The sequence below is a fragment of the Chaetodon auriga genome, chromosome 1 (assembly GCF_051107435.1).
Source record: "Chaetodon auriga isolate fChaAug3 chromosome 1, fChaAug3.hap1, whole genome shotgun sequence".
In the NCBI taxonomy this organism is placed as follows: domain Eukaryota; kingdom Metazoa; phylum Chordata; class Actinopteri; order Chaetodontiformes; family Chaetodontidae; genus Chaetodon; species Chaetodon auriga.
This window is the reverse complement of record NC_135074.1, coordinates 20,037,544-20,058,029: the sequence shown is the minus strand read 5'-3', so window position 1 is coordinate 20,058,029 and position 20,486 is coordinate 20,037,544.

Genomic DNA, 20,486 nt, shown 5'->3' with positions numbered 1-20,486 from the left:
GTCCCTTACCCTTCAGTTGTATGTGAACCACTGAGTTGGAGTTGGCCCTCCTGTGTTGAGCCATGGCTTTGTTTTATAGTTGTTTATTTTCACCGATATACAAATCTGTGCATTCCTTCCTGCATTGGACTACATACACTTGATTGCGTGTCCTTGTCCCTTCAAGTATGAGGTTTATTTATTTATCATTCAGCAACAGAGGGTTGTATAACACAATGCTCATTGTAATCCTTTTATGTTACCTCACAAATTTTTTATAAATGAATAAAGAAGTCAAAAAAAAAACCAAACAATTTTTTTATGACTGAGACTTCACAACAGAGTTCTCTATATGTCAGGGTTTGCGTTCATGGGTGCACGGCGTGAACAGGAGGGGAGTGAACACAGAGCCCTCGGAGGCTCCGGTGTTGAGCACTGTCTGGAGTCTGTATGTGAGGAAGTCCAATATCAGGTTGGTGAGTGTGGTTCTCAGGCTCAATGTGTTAAGTTTCCACTTTTATGGGGGAAATTGTGTTGAATGCTACACTGAAACCCCCCTCATGATTTTGGATATTTTTTGTCATAAACATATCTTTTTATTATGTTTTATATATTTCATGTTGAGTACAAGATGGAGCATTTGTTTTACTCAGTCAACCATCTACAGTTTATTACATGCATCTTTCGTGCATTAAGTGAGGATTTTGGTGTGGTCATATGCTTTGAATGTGTATGCCATATGCTGACTGGTGTGGTCAGAGCACTTGAGCAAATTTTCATTTTGAGTTATAATGAATTTTTCGGGTTTTAACCTGACCAATGACAAGAACACTAACTGTAGTGAAAAGAGTACAGTATGATCTGATAAATAAATACTGGGATGCAACTGAATATATAAATACCTTCAGTGTCCAATACCTGTATTGCTTCACTCTGTTGGATGGAATGACAACTACTTTGCTTAAAACCCTAAATGGCCTAAGAGGGCTACCTTAATGACCAATTTTGGTCCAACTTTGTCTCGCCATTTTGTTGCTTTATGGCCTTTGAGAATTGTTTATGTATTTATGGCTTTGCGTTGTCCATCAGAGATCAAGACCTCATCTGCTATCCCCCTTCATCCTTTTTGCGCCTTTGCCCTTCACCCCCGCAGTGTGTCATTCTCAAAAATATGAATCCGGTATCATTTTAGAGTCAAGGACAGCAGCAAAAACTGTTGACAGCAGTCTTTGAAGTTAATGAGAAAGCTGAGCCCCCTCCAGAGCTACTAAAAGGCGGCGAGAGTGCAAGATGGGCAAGAAGGACGATGGTGATGGGACTGACCTTCTGATCAGGTGAGCATGAGGGGGCCTGAGGACAGAATCCCCTCTCTGCTGCCCAGGCTGAAATTTTGTGCTTGAGAAGTGTTTAACTTTCTCAAATCCCAATTGCACTCAGTGGGGAGTGTCCTCTTTCCCTTTGCCCACAGGTTTAGCGACTGCCCTTATGCCTGGGCCTGAGGAGGGGGGTCGGCGTTTGGAGGTTGGGGGGGATCAATAGGATGGCAGTTTGCCTGTTTGACAGAGTGACAGAGGTGAAGTTAAGCTAGGAGAGAGAATGGGGTGAGATAGTGAGGGCTATAGATATCTGAGTAGGAATTATCCATGACACCTGAGCTCTCAAGCTGCAACCTTTAAGCACATGATTTAGGATCACCTCTATTTGTGGGATAGCCTTAGCAGATTCAGCACATTCAGCCCAAGCCATTGTGCTCTATTAGCTCTCACAGCTGAATGACATTGTCAGTTATTTGTTTAGAAATGCTTTCACTGTTAAAGCCTCCCACCTACATTGTTTCAGTCAGGTGAATTCAATTTTATTTTGTACCTTCTTTTGTTTCACTTAGCTGACAAGAAGATGTGTGAAAATCTCCTTTAAGTCATTCAGTCCAGCCCTGTATTTTTCTGCACCACTGAATTGATACAAAAGTGTTCTTTTTTCCAGCCATAATCTATCATTTCTAATAATCTCCCTTCGCTGGGAGAATGGTGTCAATAAACTGACATGTTAAGAACAAGTGCAACAACCTTTATCTCTGTAAAAATCCACAGCCTTGTCTTCAAACAGAGACAAAAACAAACTATTTGCTTTCATGTTTGCCTTACTTTTGAAAGGGGGATAACCCTGGATGAGACCGAAAATGTTGGCTTTCAAAAGGTTGACATTTAACTATTGTAGATATAATGATGGATACAAGAGATGGGGCGCGTTAATGGAAAATGACGATGTCACGGTTCATCTTCCGAATTGAGGCACATTAATCCACAGTGTTATGGAAAATACTGATAAAAAATAAATGTACTGAATATTTGTAACAAGTGGCATCAATTTCCCTTTTGACTGTCAGTGAATGAAGATTTCTTAGCAGATTGTATTATTTACTCTGCTCAGAAAATCACAGAACTGTGAAATCCTTGCTAGCATATTACTTGGTGTTCTTGATTTCTGGGAGTGATCCCAACAAAGCCAATGTAAATGTCATTGGTTTAAAATGCCCCATAGTGACAACTTAGCTTTCATCATACCTACATTAATTAAACTCGGCTTTACCATAGGCTTTGACACAGTCATTTCCTGCCCAATTGTGTATGCATGAGTGGTTCTGTCTTGGTCTGCTTTCTGATGATAGGCCGATGCCGCACGTTGGCGAAAATAGCTCGAAGTCATCTGAATCTTTGAGAAGCTTATAAAGAGAGAGTGCAGAGGGGCCTAGCAGGTTTACAGATCCTCTGTGCCACCACACAAGGTGTCTTTAATGAAGTAAGCAATATCACATTGACGGGCTGTAAGATACCCTGATAAAATGAATGATGAAGGCTGCTTTGAAGAAGGAAATATATGTATTCATCAAATAAAACATAAGAGCAATAGTGAAGACAGTATATTAGGACTTGTATTACTCATACTGTCATTTAGTACATTAACTTGAAACAGTAGTCTTCGCTATATTCTGGATGTTTTTAGATTGATACCAATATCAATAACATTTGAGAGTTAAAAACATCTGAACGCATAACATGAACAGTTTTGATAAGGATCCCTTAACATAGTTTTTAAAGAAGTCGAACCAAAATACAGAGGCATTTTATAGTTGAAAAATAAATGTATATCTATCAATACAGTAAATGACCTTTGTTTGTATTTGCAAGGCAGAAAAATGACTTGGCGACTAGGAACTTTACAGAGCAGAGATGCAAAAGGGCTTTTGCTCGGACATTTCACTATCCCATGTACTTGTTTACTTAAACATCTGTCTCATGCACAGGTTAACGGCAATGAGAGAGGGCCTGTGTTTGCAGAGATGAAACTCCCTATCCTCCACTATGCCCGAGAGAGTTTAGCCTTGATGCATTTTACACCAGCCCAAAAACCTGCGTTGACAAGTTATCTGTGACCTGTGGTGAGAGCGGGAATGGCTGCGGTGAAAATCAATCTTCGCCTCTCCTCTCGCCTTGAATACCAGCAGAGCAAACAAACAGGCCTAAACAATACGATATATACCACATATCAATTACACTAAATGCCTCAGTATCTATACTTCACTGTCCCAGGCACACACCGGTTACAAGGCACACACGCTGCTGTAAGACGATAATGGTGCTGCATTGTTCCTCACCATCTGGAGGGCTGATAAGGCCTGCCTGTGCATAGTTGATAATGAGAACAGGCAGAGGAAAAGTGAGTGTTAAACATTTCCTTGGCCCATGAAAAAGGTTCCATTAAGTCCACTGACCCCAATTGAATATTAATGAGCTAATTAACGGATTTATTGTTATGCGCAATTTCTGGAGGGGCAATTTTTTTCAAGTGCTATTATTTTTTCTAATTATTTTCTGTACTTTTTATAATTGAATCTTTGTAGCTGCCAGCATCCTGTTTGTGCCTTGGCAACAAGAAAAAGGCGGCTGGCATCTGTTTTTCCTTCTATTAGCTCGCTGTAACTACAACAAAAACAGAAAAATGTTCTCTTCGATACCAGTGTTTTTTGTCATCAAGACTATTCCCCGTGCCTCCGTCAATGTAACACAACTCCCAAAATATTGCTCTTTAAATGCACCATCTTGCTTATCTGTTTTAGAAATATACAGGGCAAGCAATGTTCAGGTGTTGGATTACAAAAGTGCAATTACTTGGTTTACTGCAGGCTGCATTGCACGGAGGACTTGACAAAGGTTTAAATGGGCAGTGACAGCTGGGCTTGATAGATAGCATAATCAGCTGATGTAGAGGATGCACTGAAGCAGTCTTCAGTGGACAGCTGGAGAGTACAGCCAGCTACTGAGAGAGATGGTAACCTTGGGAGGAATGACTACTGATACTTTGTTTAATGGATACGTAAGATATGGGCTGCAGCTTCAGGAATCACCTAAAGCAGATTGTGTTCTTAATTATGTCATTGTAATTAAAATAGTGTAGCCATGCTGTATTATTTAAAAAACACTGTAATCACTCTATCCAAGGTCAGTTTTGTTTTCTAGACTTCACCATTTCAACACAAATTCATCTTAAAATGTTTTGAAGATAAAGTAATCTGAATAATAATCCCAAATCTGTACAGGAGTGACGGCCTATAAGCGCCTCCCTTTGGATATGTACAGAAAGCAATCAGGTTGGGAGAGACCCCAGGACAGACCCCAGGATGTGCTGGAGGGACTACATCTCCCAGCTATTCTGGAAGTGCCTGGGAATCCCCCAGGTAAAGCAAGAGCAAGCTGTGAGAGCTGAGAGGAAAAGGACATATGAGATACTCTGGTTCCTGCTACACTGATCCACATACTGTGGGTCATGTCTCTCTCCTTAAGACTGGAATTGACTAGTCACAAGTGTTTGAGTTCCACCTGCATTTTTCCAGCGGTGTACAGGGTTGTGATGAATTTGGACAGACAACTGTACTGGTCTCAGACCAGGAAACTAGAGCTATCCTAGAGGAGGAACCAGTACCTCTATTTTAAAGCAATGAATATGAAGCAGCAGGAGCCATTCTGATAACCTTTTTGATAACACTAATGTAATTATTATTACATTTTGCTGTCACATGCTGGCATGTTTGCGTAATTCTGTTTATGGCTGAAATTCAATTCCAGCTTAATAAAACCATCAATTTCTTTTGGTTACTTCACCAATATAACTTAGAGTAATGAACTCATTTTGCTGTTGTATGGAAATTTTGTCTCATTACAATAATTTTGCCTGATCCACTCGGCAGCTGATATTAAGAGTAAGGCCCTACAGTCATAGACTGGGTTATTATGCTATACATCACAAAGTGCATTAGGCTCATAAAACCTGTCAACAATGAGGTTGGAAAGTTTGTGCCCATGGCCCAGCAGGTTAATATATTTCCTCCAAAGACTGCCTAGAAGTTTCCTAGCTATATTGCTACTATACAGAAACCAATTTATTGCTAGTTGGCAATTCCAGATTCAATACCCATCCCCTGTTTACACACATTACTTATCCTTAATCGACATAGGTTTGTTTCCCATCAAATCAGTTGTTAAGTCTGTCATAATTTCTATACCGAATGCACAGTTGATCTGTTTGTAAAGCTGAAATCTAGAGTCAGATTCAGTGGACAATTAGAGAGAATTCAGCTCCTCTGTAACTAGAGATTTTTTCATAAGCGTACAGTGAGTGAGTGAAATTAAATCGACTCCAGACACGGCAATTTTTTTGTCCTCATAAGGCTAAGACCACGGTTCACTTAACCTCACAGACTCCCTAAAAAAAGACTTTGTATCCTGCAGTTGGATGTTATATTGTCTATTAAGTTGGCTTGTTTGAATCCTTTTCCACACCAAACCTAATGCATGTTTTGGAGCACTTCAAACACATTTAGGATTTAATATTTCAAACGAACCAACATTCTGGAGACTCATTGTAAGATTTAAATAACAGAAGAACATGTGCAGCCACAACATTCCGATAATTCATTTTCATTTTAACTACATAATTTTAGTGGTGAAAGCAACTGCTTATTGCAGTTTTTTGGACATGTGTAGGGAATATGCATTGCATTTGCCAGTAACTGACATCCCCTGATAGAAGTCATGATTGCCCTTGTGGCTGGCAAGTGAGTTGTACTCGCACTTATAAAGAACCAAAGTGGGGACAAAGATCAAACAACAGCACATGGTAATTGTTTTGCAAACTGCATGCCAGTGTGAATGTGTGGTGCTGAAAGAGCCATCTTCGCAGAGCGCTCTAAGGCGTCAAATGCAGTTCTGAAATAGCTTGATGCTTCTTGAAGAGGGTAATCTTTTGTAACAATCAATTACAATGCATTTCCCCCTGTGTCTAGGCACTAATAGCTCCTGTCTGTGCACATGGTAAGGCATGTCTCGTAAATATACACTGTTTTCCTTTTAAATGTCTTATAATATGCATGGGGAACACAGAAACACACTATGATAGAGGGGTTGAGCATCAAAGCTGGAGAAGCAATTCAGCCGAGTTTCTCAGTCAAAGAAATGAGAATGGAGCAGTTTGTGGCTTTCCTCCCATTAGCCAGATTGAATTACTGTGTTTTACTTTTAAGGGCCATCTGTTCTGGTTTAAGTCATATTTCTAAATCTGTCATGTTGTGTGTATGTGTATGTGTGGAGAACGCGTCTTTGATGGGTGGGAACAGTTTTTTGCTGAAAATAAAATGATGTGTAAAGACTATTGTGACATCCGTGACTTACATGGAAATGCTATTGCAATTTGTAGACTTTTCAAGACAGAGGTCCATGTTACATTGCCTGGCATCAGTTGCATGGGAATACTGCTATATTGACAACTCTGTGTAGTCAACAAATTATGCGTCTGATGGAAGTTAAGTAAAGGACACCCAAGCATTTAATGCAGTTTGCAGTGTAACTCAAGACTGAAGGTTCATCCTTTTTCTGTCTTCAGAGTTGGAAGGATACAGATACATAGATACTATTTAAAGATAGAGAAAAAGACTGCAGTGTGGTACGACAGATAAAGAGATGGAATGATGAGTAATGTGGTTCACTCAAAGGCTGGGGTTGTAAGAAGCCTCATATTGAATTGCAATATGAAAAGATTATTCAACTGCCAGACAGTATCAGAAGGAACTGAGAGATCTGACATTGCTTTATAGTCAATTACTGACTTTCTTAATTCATAAGGATTGTGTCTTATGTTTAACCAGGCCTTTCAGTGTTTTCACGAGACAACTGTCAGCTTTGCATGCACACAGTTGACTAAATTAACAAACTAGCTACAATACAAGACCTATATTGTTTCTTTATCCCTGACTTGAATCATCGACCAGTAAGGATGCTGATTTTGACGGGGGCATGCAGCTTTTTTCTTGTATGCAGCCATCAAGTGCATATGATTTTTCACACCTTTACAAGGTTCTCATTTTAGAATGAGTCAGCTTGAAATGTTAAACAGTCAGTCAGAGACTGTGGTTTCAACCAGGTTGAGGAGCCACTGTTAGCTTAATTAGCTAGCTACAGCTGATTAGAGCTGTCAACGAATATTCTGAATTTGAATATGTAATGGAATTATAAAAAATCCGGACATGCAGTTGTGAAGATTAATATTAAGTTGTGGAGAAAAAAGTAGCACCTCTGTAGCAGCTGCACTGAATACACTGCATGACAGGCAGGAGTCACAAAAGCAGAGTTTATCTGGTAATAACCTTTTTTTTTTCCCATAAAATATCTGTGTGTGCGATGGTGATTGTTGGATCAGTGAACGATGAACCAAGAAGGTTTTGTTGAGTTTTATTTTGTTCTGTTGCGTTTGAATGAAGTGTTTTATGATGATAAAATACTAAAATTGCTTAATTTCTGTAAATCTGTCGGTCTGGTGGTTTTGGCAAGAGGGATGTAGCGGCTGTTTCTGGTTAAACAAAAATGATCTTACTCTTCAACAAAAAAGGTCTGTCTCTGTAGGATCCTTTCCATGACGTTGTCAGACACCTAGAATAACAATCTGAGCCTGTCAGCGGTAAAAACAAACACTTCTTAGTGGACGTACTTTGATGGTGCGTGAACACCTGGAAGCATTACATTGCAGCCCATTTTGTGGCTGCCGGCTTCAGCGCTCTTGTTCAATTCTGGACCAATTTCAAAAATTGTTGTCTTCATTCGTGTCTTTGACCCAAAAAACACATGTGAAAATAGGGTCCATAATCAGATGATATGTGACTGGAATTTCTCCCTTTTTCTGTGACATTGAAATCTTCAGGACACGTTTACAGGCACCAATTGGAAACGCTGCACACAGCGTCACTTTTAATGATCGAAAATAAAATGTAGGTCAAACTGAAACAATCAGCTAACATTGGAATCTGTAGCTCTGTTGGAATCTGTAGCTCTGTACATCTTTTACGAACATGCTAATGTTAAAATATATACAAGTAGTATGTCTCTCATGTCATTGGTTTTCCCTCTTGTGGACGTCATGTGCAAAAATGGAGATTCAAATAGTTCAAACCTGTGTGTTTCTTTTTAGAAGGAGTAATCGAACTTCATTTTTGCCCACTTTGACAACAGCTGGTCAAATCTACTAGCTACAATTGTCAGCTCAGCTGGCAAAATAAATGGCTGCTGGTTAGAAACATATAAATATAATATCTGCTTTTGTTGACCTCTGTCTGGAATCAAAGATCCTTTGTTTCAAGAATTACTGCAGGTTTGCAGTGGTAAATCTGCCACAGTTATCATTGTAAACTGTGTTTGTGCAAGGCAGGAACGGAAAGCTTGACAGGCTGTAGCAACAGCACAGGGTCTGGGGCTTAGCGAATGGTAAGTTATACTTCTGTGTGTTAGCAAAAACAAACCCCTACAGAGCCCTGCTTGAAATTTTTATTTTGTTCCTTCAACTTATTCCAGATACAGAAGCATTCAGTAATTTTACTATATGTTGGGGGTACATGTTAACTTAGGATACCAAGAAAGATTTTAATATAATTAGTGCTCTCAGGCGTACCTTTCTGTTGTGTCATATTCTTTCCTCTTTCTAGGTTGAAATGCTGACACAATCGCATACAATTTAGGCCTAGAAGAACCTCTAAAATGTCAGTGATCCACTGTGCCGTTGCAAATATGAAGGTGCATAGCTTTAGGGGACAAACCATTTCCCTGCCAGCAGAAAGACTCTCCAGAACACCCTCTTCGCAGCCCAGCAGGGCTTGCACTGTCACTGAGTCTCACGATTGAATTGAATGGTCCACAGATTACTCAATTATTTCTATATACCAGCCTTCCATGGCAGACTAAAGGCCTATTATTGGAAGGACTGAGACCATAGGAACTTATTACATGTGTGACCTTTTAAAGCCTTTCACCGTGATGGATCTCAGGTGAGAATTTACTGGAATCAATTTTTATCCGAAAGCTCGATGCTTGCTCACTGGCCGAGCCCTGTGTGAAACATTCACTTTATAAAAAAACAAAAACAGGGAACGGGGGAGACAGCCCCTTGACTACTGGAAATGGGCAACATTTTAAAGCACCCCAAATGCCTTTGTGTCCTTTCCTCCCAAATTAAAGAGACTTTGAAATAGAGGGCTGGAGGAAGTGCTGGAGTATTGTGCTTAATCAAGGTAGAAATACAAAGACAGAGCCAGTTCCCCAAAGGTTCACATCAAAAGGTGCATCCCACTTTGTGAGCTATTTAATCAGTTAAAACACAGATGGCAGGCTGCCGCAATTAATTAATCATATATGAGGCTTCCTGTACCTGCTAGCAGAAAGTATGTCAGTGCTACAGAGATCTCATTTGGATTTCATTGTAACTATGTGCCACCAGAATAATTGCTGAATATGAATAGGACTAGCTTTAGAAGTTATGCTGGACATAATGTACTGAATATGAACCACTGTTACTGCATTGTATAATTTACTACTGCTTCATTGTAGCAGGGTAAAGGTCAGTTTTTGTTGTTGGCAGAAATTTTAGGAAGCCAAGTTGCTTTAACATATACCAATCCACGTTCATGAATAATGGCAACAAGCTTGGATAAGATTGATGCTGCTGTACAAGAAATAGCAATTTTCAGCATAGGGTTGCTATTTCAACATAACTAAATTGTCGTATTTCTTTGATCAATGAGGAAAAATATTAACCACTAATAACTGCCGCAGCCTCTGTGCCGACTGAAAATGACACTGATGAGATACATATGTCAGTTGCTGCTGATTGGTTTGGACCAAACAAAAGATGAAATGGAACAACATGACACTTCAGTCTGCCTAAAAATTTGCTAATAACTGTTAAATGCAAATCTGACAGCAGGTGTGAACCAGTCAAGTTGTAGAATTTTCCCAGTTGTAAAAGCGAGTCCAATAACACAATGAAAAAAAAAACAAAACACATCTCTGGTTGGCAGTGCACGCTTTTCTGTATTTCTGTATCTCGCCTTTCATACACCAAGCTGATTGATGGGATTGTGGAAAAGTTGTTAGGGTTTATCGATTCTAGGATTACAAAAGTAGATACAGTGTGAAATTGTCAGTGTGAAAATGTGAAACCGTCGTTGATTCTCTCTCCTGTTGTGTTTCTTGTTTGTCCCACTTTCCCAAATGCAACGTTAAACTGAGGAAGAAAGTGGGAACAGACAGGAGGCTACACACAGACACTCAGGGATACACATGGAGACACAACAGATCAGACTATATACAGGCTGCTGTAAGTTTAAGACTGACTGTGTAGTAACACAGCTGCAGAGGATGGAGAAAGTTTGACAATCCTTATCTAGGGTTGCAGCGATATACCGGTTTCATGGTATACAGTGGTATGAAAGCTGACTAACCACACAATGTACATTTGCTTATCTACAGTATTGAACTCTGCCATATTATTGTTCCTAGAAGAATGCATTAAATTATACCCCATAAAATCTTATTAAGAATATTGAATTCTACTGTATTACTGTTGCTAAAGATACTGGACATAATATTTTCTGAAATTATAATAAAGTGTTTCTTCAGCTTAAAAAAACAGCCTCTTTTCATGCATTTAATAATAAATTGTGTAATACCGTGATTGTAAGGGGTTGGTTTAAGACCAAATTGCAGTACCACCAGAACATAGAAGCCGCTTTCACTGACTTTGATCACGGGAGTGACACAGACGGATAAGCCGTAGTACTGAACAATGTCCCGTTCAGAACTATTGAGAGTTTCTTGAAATGTTTGGCGAACCAAACATTCAACAGTCACTGATAGGCAGAGATCCACTAAGTGCAGGATGAAACACTGAGTCAGATACTGAAAGCAGAGGTGTTTACTAGAGAACAGAAAGTCAGGCCAAGTCAAAGGCACGCAGGTCCGGTAACGAAAGGTCAGTACGAACATGAATGCTGGAAAATCTTGCATAGTGCGACGAACAGTCTGGCAATGAGAGAGTGTGGGAGAGCAGCTGAAATACTGGACTGATTGGAAATGAATCTCAGGTGAGTGGGCAGGTGGGCATGGCTGGCAGGGGCGTGACAGTGGAAAAGTACTGACAGCACAGGTGAACAGATGAGAAGACAAGGTAGCAGGGAGGAGAGTGGAAGGCACTGTGACAGGGATATTTTCTGAGATGTTATTGTACTGTGAAATTCTCATACCGTTGCAAGCCGACCTCATACATCACTGACTTAATCAGTATGGTGTATATTTATCAACAGTGCCTAATGTAACTGGGGTAGTCACAACTGCTGCATTTGAGTAGTCATTCACTACTCCCAAAAAATAATCGAGTCATCGTTACTCATGGGATATATCTTACTTTTCTAACCCGATAACAATCAGTTTTCGTCAAAGGTCTCAAATGCAACCAGCAAAGGGTTAACTAATGTAGGCGGGACCAGCCTGCATGTAGGTGTGATAGCAGAGTCCTCAATTGGCCCTGAGAGGCTGTTTACAAGTGAGCCACGATCTGATTGGACTTAACTCCCAGCAGCTTGTCTCAGCTGGAGATGCTGTTTGACTTCAGTAACAACTCGATTGCTTTCTTGCAGGGACAGTGGGAGTCTTTCCTTCTCTAATTACCTTCAATTCTGATTATTTAACATGGCATGACATAGAAATTGATGGTTCAAACTAATCTGTGTCTGCTCGAGTGAAGTATAGTTAAGTTGTTTAATGCCAGCTATATATTTCATTCAAAATGTGTTTAATATGAGAGATCTTGTAAGTACTAATGCCTATCATGCCCCCATCGCGTAGCAGCAGCTTCACCTTCCATCTGTGGATTCATCAGATTTGTACAGACACAGTATTGAGTGTAGGTCACCTTTTGGGAGTTCTCAGAGCTCAACACAATCACTGTAGTGACATGCGTCAAACTGAAGAAAATAGATTTGAAGCGTTGAAATACACTTTGCGTTGTGTGTATTCATGTATAGTGTGACACGAGCCATTACACAGTCTGTGTGGATAGCTGGATTGTTTAAAACAGAAACATAGCGGTTCTGTCAGACATGCAGGAGGATGATGACTGAAAACCATGGCTAAAATGTTTTTTGTGTGGATGAGTTGCCAAGGGAAAGTTGTTTTTGTTGAGAGTAACATCAGATTAATTTAAACCTGAGCTCATGATGGTGGCTGGGACAGATTAATTTCTGAATACAATGGTGGTGTTTGGAAAAAAATAAAACATTTGTCCTAATATTGTGAGATTGGAAAAATGAATTGTGAATTATTGCGAATGATGCAGTGATTGGTTGAATTTCCATTCACTTACATAAAAACAGTTGGATAGCCCTGACAGAAATATATTTCAATCACTATTTCCGCCTAATTTTCCACCGTTTGAGGTTTGACTGGCACTCTTTCATGATGTCATCTTGTTCCTATAATGGATTTATGTGCGAATGTTCAGTGCCACTAAATAGCTCTTCTCCTTCAAAACATATGTATTAAACTATTGATTTATCATATCATAGTTGCATGAATAAGCAAAAAAAGACAAACGCTAATTACAATTATTTGTATGAGCCCTTTTTCAGAGTGCTGTCATGGCAAAACATCCACAAAGCTTAATAAGATGAAGTGAAAACCAAAAGGGCCTCTGAGTGCTGACAACCAAGACTGAAAGAACCACTGGGGTGAGGCCAGGCTACACTATCACCCGTGTTTATATTAGCTTTACATTAACTTTATAGTGCTTGGCCTACACAGTACATTGTGTTGTACATAATGATGGAGCTGTGGAAAGTAAATGTAAGCACATGTTTGGGCATTTTTAAGTACAGCTGTGGATAAATTAATCTTGTGTTTTACAGTGAATGAGCAGTTACTTTGTTCACTTGCAGCAGAATACAAAACTGATTCGGTGCTTATGTACAGCACGAACTACTCAACACTCTCATATTCCTCTCTCACTGTCACTCACATTCACACACTCATACATACAGATATATACCCCAGTGTAGCTAGTAGACTTTTTGATCTCTCAGCCTTTTTTTTTTGGACATTTTATACATGGAATGTTTCCACCCAATCCCATCATGTGTATCCTTAGGAGCGCAAGGAGACTGCATCAGAACAGAGATAATCAAAAATAATATACTGTATACATCCTCTCTGGATCATCCATACTCAACAAGGTGATGCGCCTTCTCTCTCTCTATTCTTTACGAGAGGAGAAAATTGCACATGTAATAAAATCCAATTTTGTATTTCATTCTGAGAACTACAATAAACACAAAACAAGCAGTAAATAAGCTTTTCAAAAAGCTGATTACCAAAGCAATTTATTGCCAAGTCCAGGACTGTGTTAAAGCAGAGCAGTGCTGGAAAGTGGAGGGGCCCACATACCAAATCTTCTCTCCCTCAAGCTCTTAGCTTTCCATGTTATTAGCTGGGCTGCTTGGTGTGGAGCCAATCTGATCAACTTATTTCGCTATATTATGCTCCAGCTCCCGCTCAAAGCAGATATTGTAAGAAAGGATTGTGATTGAGGTCATCCTTGCATCCATTACAGTGGTAAATGCTGCTATGTATATTATCAAGGTCTTTTTTTTTCTGTGTTTGGGTTAGTGTTTCAAACAGCAGCCAAGGGACAATGTGGACCTTGCTTCAGAGTTTAGACATTACTCAATTGAATCACTATGGTATAGTGAAGACCTGCACTGTTTCTTCACCTGCACAGAAATACAGTATGCTAATGAAGCAATGTTCCAAATATCAGACATCCACCAGGTATCTTGGCATCAAAATCCAGACTGCCAAAGTGAAACCATCTACTCCGATTACTGTCTTACTCCACTTATTTTACTTGATGTTTTTGTTACCAACTGCGTGAGAAATGTTTTAGGGTTTTTGTCTGCAGCATTGTGCTGTAGATATCCTAAATTAGCTCAAACTTTAGGTAGGGATTGAGGAATGAGTAAAAAGTCTGCATAATATTTTTGAATATAAATTGAGGCAGTGATTGCACAGGAGAAAATGCTATGTGGGGATTATTCACAGTTATATAATGTTAGGAAGAAAACCAGGCGCTTCTCATTTTGGTCACTTATCCCTCATTGTAAAGGTCTGTATATTTCATTGCTGGTGCAGCAGCTTAGGGGATACATTTCAAAGCAGCAAATAAAAATTGGCTAAACTTCCAAAATTAGCACTTCAAAGTCAAACATGATTTGCAGCGAGGGAAGGGGTGGAAGCAGTGTGACTGTGAAAGTGCGTTTGTAAAAGCAAAGTGTGTGTGTGTGTGTGTGTGTGTGTGTGTGTGTGTGTGTGTGTGTGTGTGTGTGGTGGAGCTGATGTACAGAGTTCAGCATTAGGCCTTAGAACCAATTTCTAGGCAAATTGGTTTCATTTAAGAATGAGATCACAGAGTAAGCAAACCTCTTTCAGGGCAAGTTCATGCATCTGTAGCCATTTATTTCAGTTTTATATGCATTGCTTGGCACAGGCTGTTTGTAGGTAGAATATGCATAATCTTAGCCATGGGCACCATGCTATAGTTAATGTCTTCACATTTACCTGTTATTACCATGAAGTTTAATAGTTTCTTCCATTTCATTGCATTCTGTCAAAAAGAGCTTCAGCAGTAATTTAGTATTTTGTTTTTCTATATTCCTTCAAGCACTGTTGTGGAATCGGTGCTAATCAAAGCCACATGCAACTAATTGCCCTCTCCAGTCTCTTGCAAATAGCACAGGCAGGCCCATTAGGCATCAATGGAACATATGTTGGAGTTTTTGAGTGGGTGTGATATTCAGTTTATTTTCAAGGGGAATAATAGTCACTTGACCACAGTTAGCATCTCTGCTCATATTTTCATTTATTTAAGATCAACTGTATTTGCTACATTTTAAAACAAATGCTGTAGCTTTGTGTCTGAGGCTGTAAGGTCACAGCTGTCTGTTTGAAGGACAGCATAATGGCTCAGGAGTAGAGAACATACTGGCACATTATTCGTTCAGACTGTTGTATAATAAACAGCGTGCATACAGAAACAAAAATACACCAACATCACTTATTTTTTAGATGATCAGCAGCTTTTAGATTTTGAGAGGTTAAATCCCACATATACCCACTTAATGTAATATATTCAATATTGTCCTGAATTAACTTTGGTTCAGACTGAAATTTCTTAACAAACATTCGATGGCTTGCTTTGAAGTTTTGTTCCGACATTCATGGTCCCCAGTTGATGACCCCCACTGACTTTGGTGATAGCTGATGATAGAAAAGGAATTTTCACGCATACTGTATCTCAACATGTAGTACATGGATTGACACAATATTTTGGTGCAGACAGTCTCGGTTTCCAGAAGATGGTTTCTGCTGTATGTTGTGCTCTTCTTAAAAACTATGAGATGCTAGCTTTGAAATTTGGTGCACACATTCATAGTCCCCAGAGGATGAATTGTAATAACAGTAATAATCTCCTGACTGACTGCACCATCCACTGGTCAAAATTTCCTTTCGTCCAACACTTTGTCCAATTACCTGCAAAAATAAAGAGATTCTTAACCCCAGATTGCTCCTGATGGATGTGCGATTGATGTGTCAATGGCTGTGCACGTGTGTGTGAATGTAGCGCATGTTGAAAAGTGCTTTGAGTGGTCGGAAGACTAGAGAAGTGCTATATAAATGCAGGTCTTTTACCAAATGCAGTCCATTCCCATTTTATGTATTATTTTCTTATGCCCCTAGTTTTATAAGCAGGAATAGGTAATTGGAGGAGTATACTTCAAAAAGTATTTCATTTACCACTCTTATATGCAGTTTAGAAGAGATGCTGCTGAAGTAAAACTCAGAAAGGCTGACTGACGTGTGAAGTGCACTGTTTTTGGAAATATGACTCATGTTATACAGTCTGTAGAAGTGTATGATTCAACTTTTTTCTCATGTTCTAGTCTTAACAAAGCAAACATAAATCTCATTAAATTATGATATTCAATTGCAATACATGTAGAATCGCAATACATATCGAATCGGCTCCCAAGTACCACCCTACCCGACTGGTACGTTACTCTGTGCGTGTATTGTCTGAACCAATGCCCTGTGGAGAAAACATGCCATATAAAGTTTTGACGGATGCCAGAAGAATCAAGCGTCACAGAGCAGATCAAGCCAGGCACGAAGTCAGACACCGGTGAGTAGAGAATCTGGTCAGTTTTCAAAATAAAACACCTTTGCAGACTTCCGATTGCATATCAACAATAAACACAAGAAATACTTTAACTTTGTAGTCTACTTACCTGTGGTAGAAGCACATACTTCAAGGAAAAATGACCAAATCAGCAAAATCTGAGCAAGTCAGCAAAATCAGGCAGGCAAAATGCTCTGCTCCTGAAATGCTCCCTGTGGGCTATGATGCCGTGTGGATGATGGGACAAAACCACATTGCAGCAGGAACGCAACTCAGCCATACCTAGAAAATCTCTTGGTTACTGTAACCACATCTTAATCATAGCTCATTGACCATAGCCATGATATTTTTCTTACTTTAACCACATTGTAGTCAAGGGCAAATATTATAGAAAAAAAGACTTTGGCATTCAGTGTTACAGAAAAGTTTCATTGTACATGAAGCATGACTCAAAGTTCTGTCTGATGATAATTCATGGCAATAAAATCTCGAAGTAAAGGTCTCATTGGTATACTGTTGGGGTCCATTCAGGTAATATTATTGTCATGCTTTTTGAACTGAAGACAGAATGTGATCCTTTGACTTGTAAAGAAGGGACATTTCTAATCTACGAACTCACTGTCTCGTCAAGAAAGTAGTGTATGGCGGGATGGAAATGATTGTCCAGAGCTGTTACGCAGATAGCCATTAGAATTTCCCACATGGCAATAATGAGGTTGATTCCTTGCCAAGAGTTGGACACCGCACCAATTTAGAAAATACACTGGCAGGAGGTTACTTTGAATATTACCTGAAGTAATCAAAATGCATAGCCAACTATCTGTTCCTTGTCCCAAAAAACTCATCCATAAAATTGAATTCAGTATAATTAGAACTGTTGCGTTGTTGATAGCTCCAGAATGAAACTCAAAATCACTAGTTTCACTTATCTACCTTCCTCATGGTTTTTATTCTGTAGGCACCCTTTATGACCATGCTCTGCTGACAGCTGTCCCTATGTCAATATGAATGTCTGTCAAGAGAGATTATACATCACATGAATCGAGGCAGATAATGAGCAAGAGGGAAGGGCACTTTTTAACACCCCCCCCGTGTGCAACATATGACACAAGCCAAGCTAATTAAGCAGATGCCATAATGCAGTAATCAGGAACACAGAGGAGGTTGGAGAATTCACAAACTTGAGTCATAACAGCACAACATTTGGTGCTTAAGAACTTCTCCGCCACCACAAGCAGATGGGAATGCCAAGCTGCAGTGCATGTGTATTTATGTGTGTGAGCATGCCTGTGTGTGTGTCATGTTTTATAATTCTGGGTGAGTGTGTATGTGTCTCTGTGTGTGCATGACTGTTTATTACCTTATTCTTCGTGTGCATGTATTTTATTATATGGTTAGTGTTAAAAATGTGTTTGTGGGCATGTACAGTCATGTATATAAGCCTGTGCGTGTGTCTGTGCATGTGCATGACACAACACACGCGCGTGCGCACACACGCACACACGCACACACACACACACACACACACACACACAGAGCTCTGAATCTGTATGCGTGTATGAATTTACAGCTGGGAACAGTGTTACCTGGCGAGGTGTTTTCCTCATTATTTTTCCGGAAAATGAGCAATCAGCCATATTGCATGGAGCCTGATTGTTTCCCTCTGTAAATCAATCCAGGAATTGCAATTAAAATGTTCTCTTATGTGGTATAATTGATGTCTACCTAATCCTTTATTTGCACACCTGCCGGTGAGTCTGAATTTTTAATGAATTTCTAATTAATGCTCTTTGTACACTTGATTTATGTGTTAGCAAATTATATTGCTGTTCTGTGTCCTGCTAGTAGAAAAGTGCCTACATAATGTCACGCATGAGTTGAAATCTGAAGTTTGCCTGCTTCACCAAAAAGGAAGAAGAATACTGTGTTGAATAATAATAGATAATACAGCCATGAGGTTAGACAAATTAAATGTTGATAACTATTCTGTAATTGTTGTAGGTCTTTTCCATATCCCTGAACTGAGCCACCGTCAGCATGCTGTATACTCCAACTCACCAATATGTCTGTATCAACTTGTATAAACCGACACCTCCCTTACCTTGTCTCTTTTTATGATTGTACCACTGTATGTGGGGCCCTTGCGTCACACATACACTACCTACAAAGTATGTCAGATTCATTGAACATTTACACATGTAAGCATGATGTGCAACTTGGGTTTTTTTTTTAGCACAGGTTTGAGCTTATCCTTCAGCAAGGATTTGATCTTTGAGGCCTGCATTACACACGGTGTGCACTGGTGAGAGGCACTTTAGAACACCGCATTAAATCAAAGTTGGTGACGTAAGATGACCGACTGCGTGTCTCTTTGGTTTTCAGGGTCCAGAATGTCACACATGAGGTAAAATGTGACATCATTGTACCAGAGTGAAATTAAAGGCTGCTGTCCGGACTGATGTACCGCATGTTACCTTTTACTGAAGTAGAACTTAAATAAAATGGATGGTCTGATCTAAGAGCTGTTCATCTTTCTTAGCCGTGCCCATTTCTTTTCTGCTTGTAAGGTTCTTGGAAGGAAAAAAATATTTTCTCTCTAAAGGAATGTTTCTCTCTAATTAGTTTCCATTATTATTATCATCACCATGTAACAACCACAGCAGTGCAGTAACATCACAGCAGTATTGAGTTTTTAACATTTATTTCAGTCAATCCTAAAGTGGCTCTAAAATGCTAAATATGATAAGCTAAGGCTGAGAAGATTTGCCAATTAAATGTTTAGTCGATTGTCAGAAAATTAATCTGCAAGTGTTTTGATAATCGATGAATAATTTCAACCATTTTTTAAGCAAAAGTGACATTCACTCATTTCTGGAATTTTAGTCTATAAGAGTCGATCAGATCCATGGAATATTTTGATGTTCATATCATTGATTAACATTGTGCTGCCTAATTAATATATATACTATAGCTAATAACTATTCGCATAGATATTATAGTTATACCCGTCATCATGCTATTTGCAGCCAATTATCGTCACAGTATTCTTAAGAAGTTTTTTTTTTTCTAATGTAGACATCCAGTGGCCAATGTCAAAGTAAAAGGATTACTTAATTCATTAATACAGCTGTATGTAATAAGCAAAGTCAGAGACATGAATGTTCTTAAAATCTTTGGATGCTGTGTAAAACAGAAATAAAACAGAATGCAGTCATTTGCAAACAAATTGTTTTTACTGACAACGGTTTCACAAAGTGTTCCTGAGCCCATGAATTAATATCCTTTGTACAATCATGTGTTCACAAAGTGGTGAACCTCACTCCATCCTCACTTGTGAACGACTGAACCTTTCCAGGATGCCCCTTTCATACCCAATCATGATCCTATCACCTGTTACCAATGAACCTGTTTACATGTGGAATGTTCCAAACAGGTGTTTTTGGAGCATTCCACATCTTTCCCAGTTCTTAGTTGCTCCTGTCCCAACGTGTTTGAAACATGTTGCTGCATCAAACTCAAAATAAGCAGATATTTACAACAATCAATGAAGTTGATGAGGTCAAACATTTGAGTTTATGACAAAAAGGATAAGCAATTCTGTGTTATTCATGTTTTACACAGCGTCTTGACTGTCTTGGAATCAGGTTTGTATAACTTGGATCAGCATAGTGTTTGACGGCTCCACCAGACTTACATTGTTGGCTTTTGGTGTGTGTATCAGATAAACAGTGTCACACAGCTCCATTAACAGAGTCTTCTGGGAAAAGTGCTTTTTAATACAGCTCTGCACCTCTGTCACTGATGAGTTTGAATGAGCCCAAACTTAATGAGCATTTATTTTCTCTCTAATTTACTTGCTGTTGCATTTCATTTCCAGGCCAATTCACCTTCATAATCAGATGGCAATT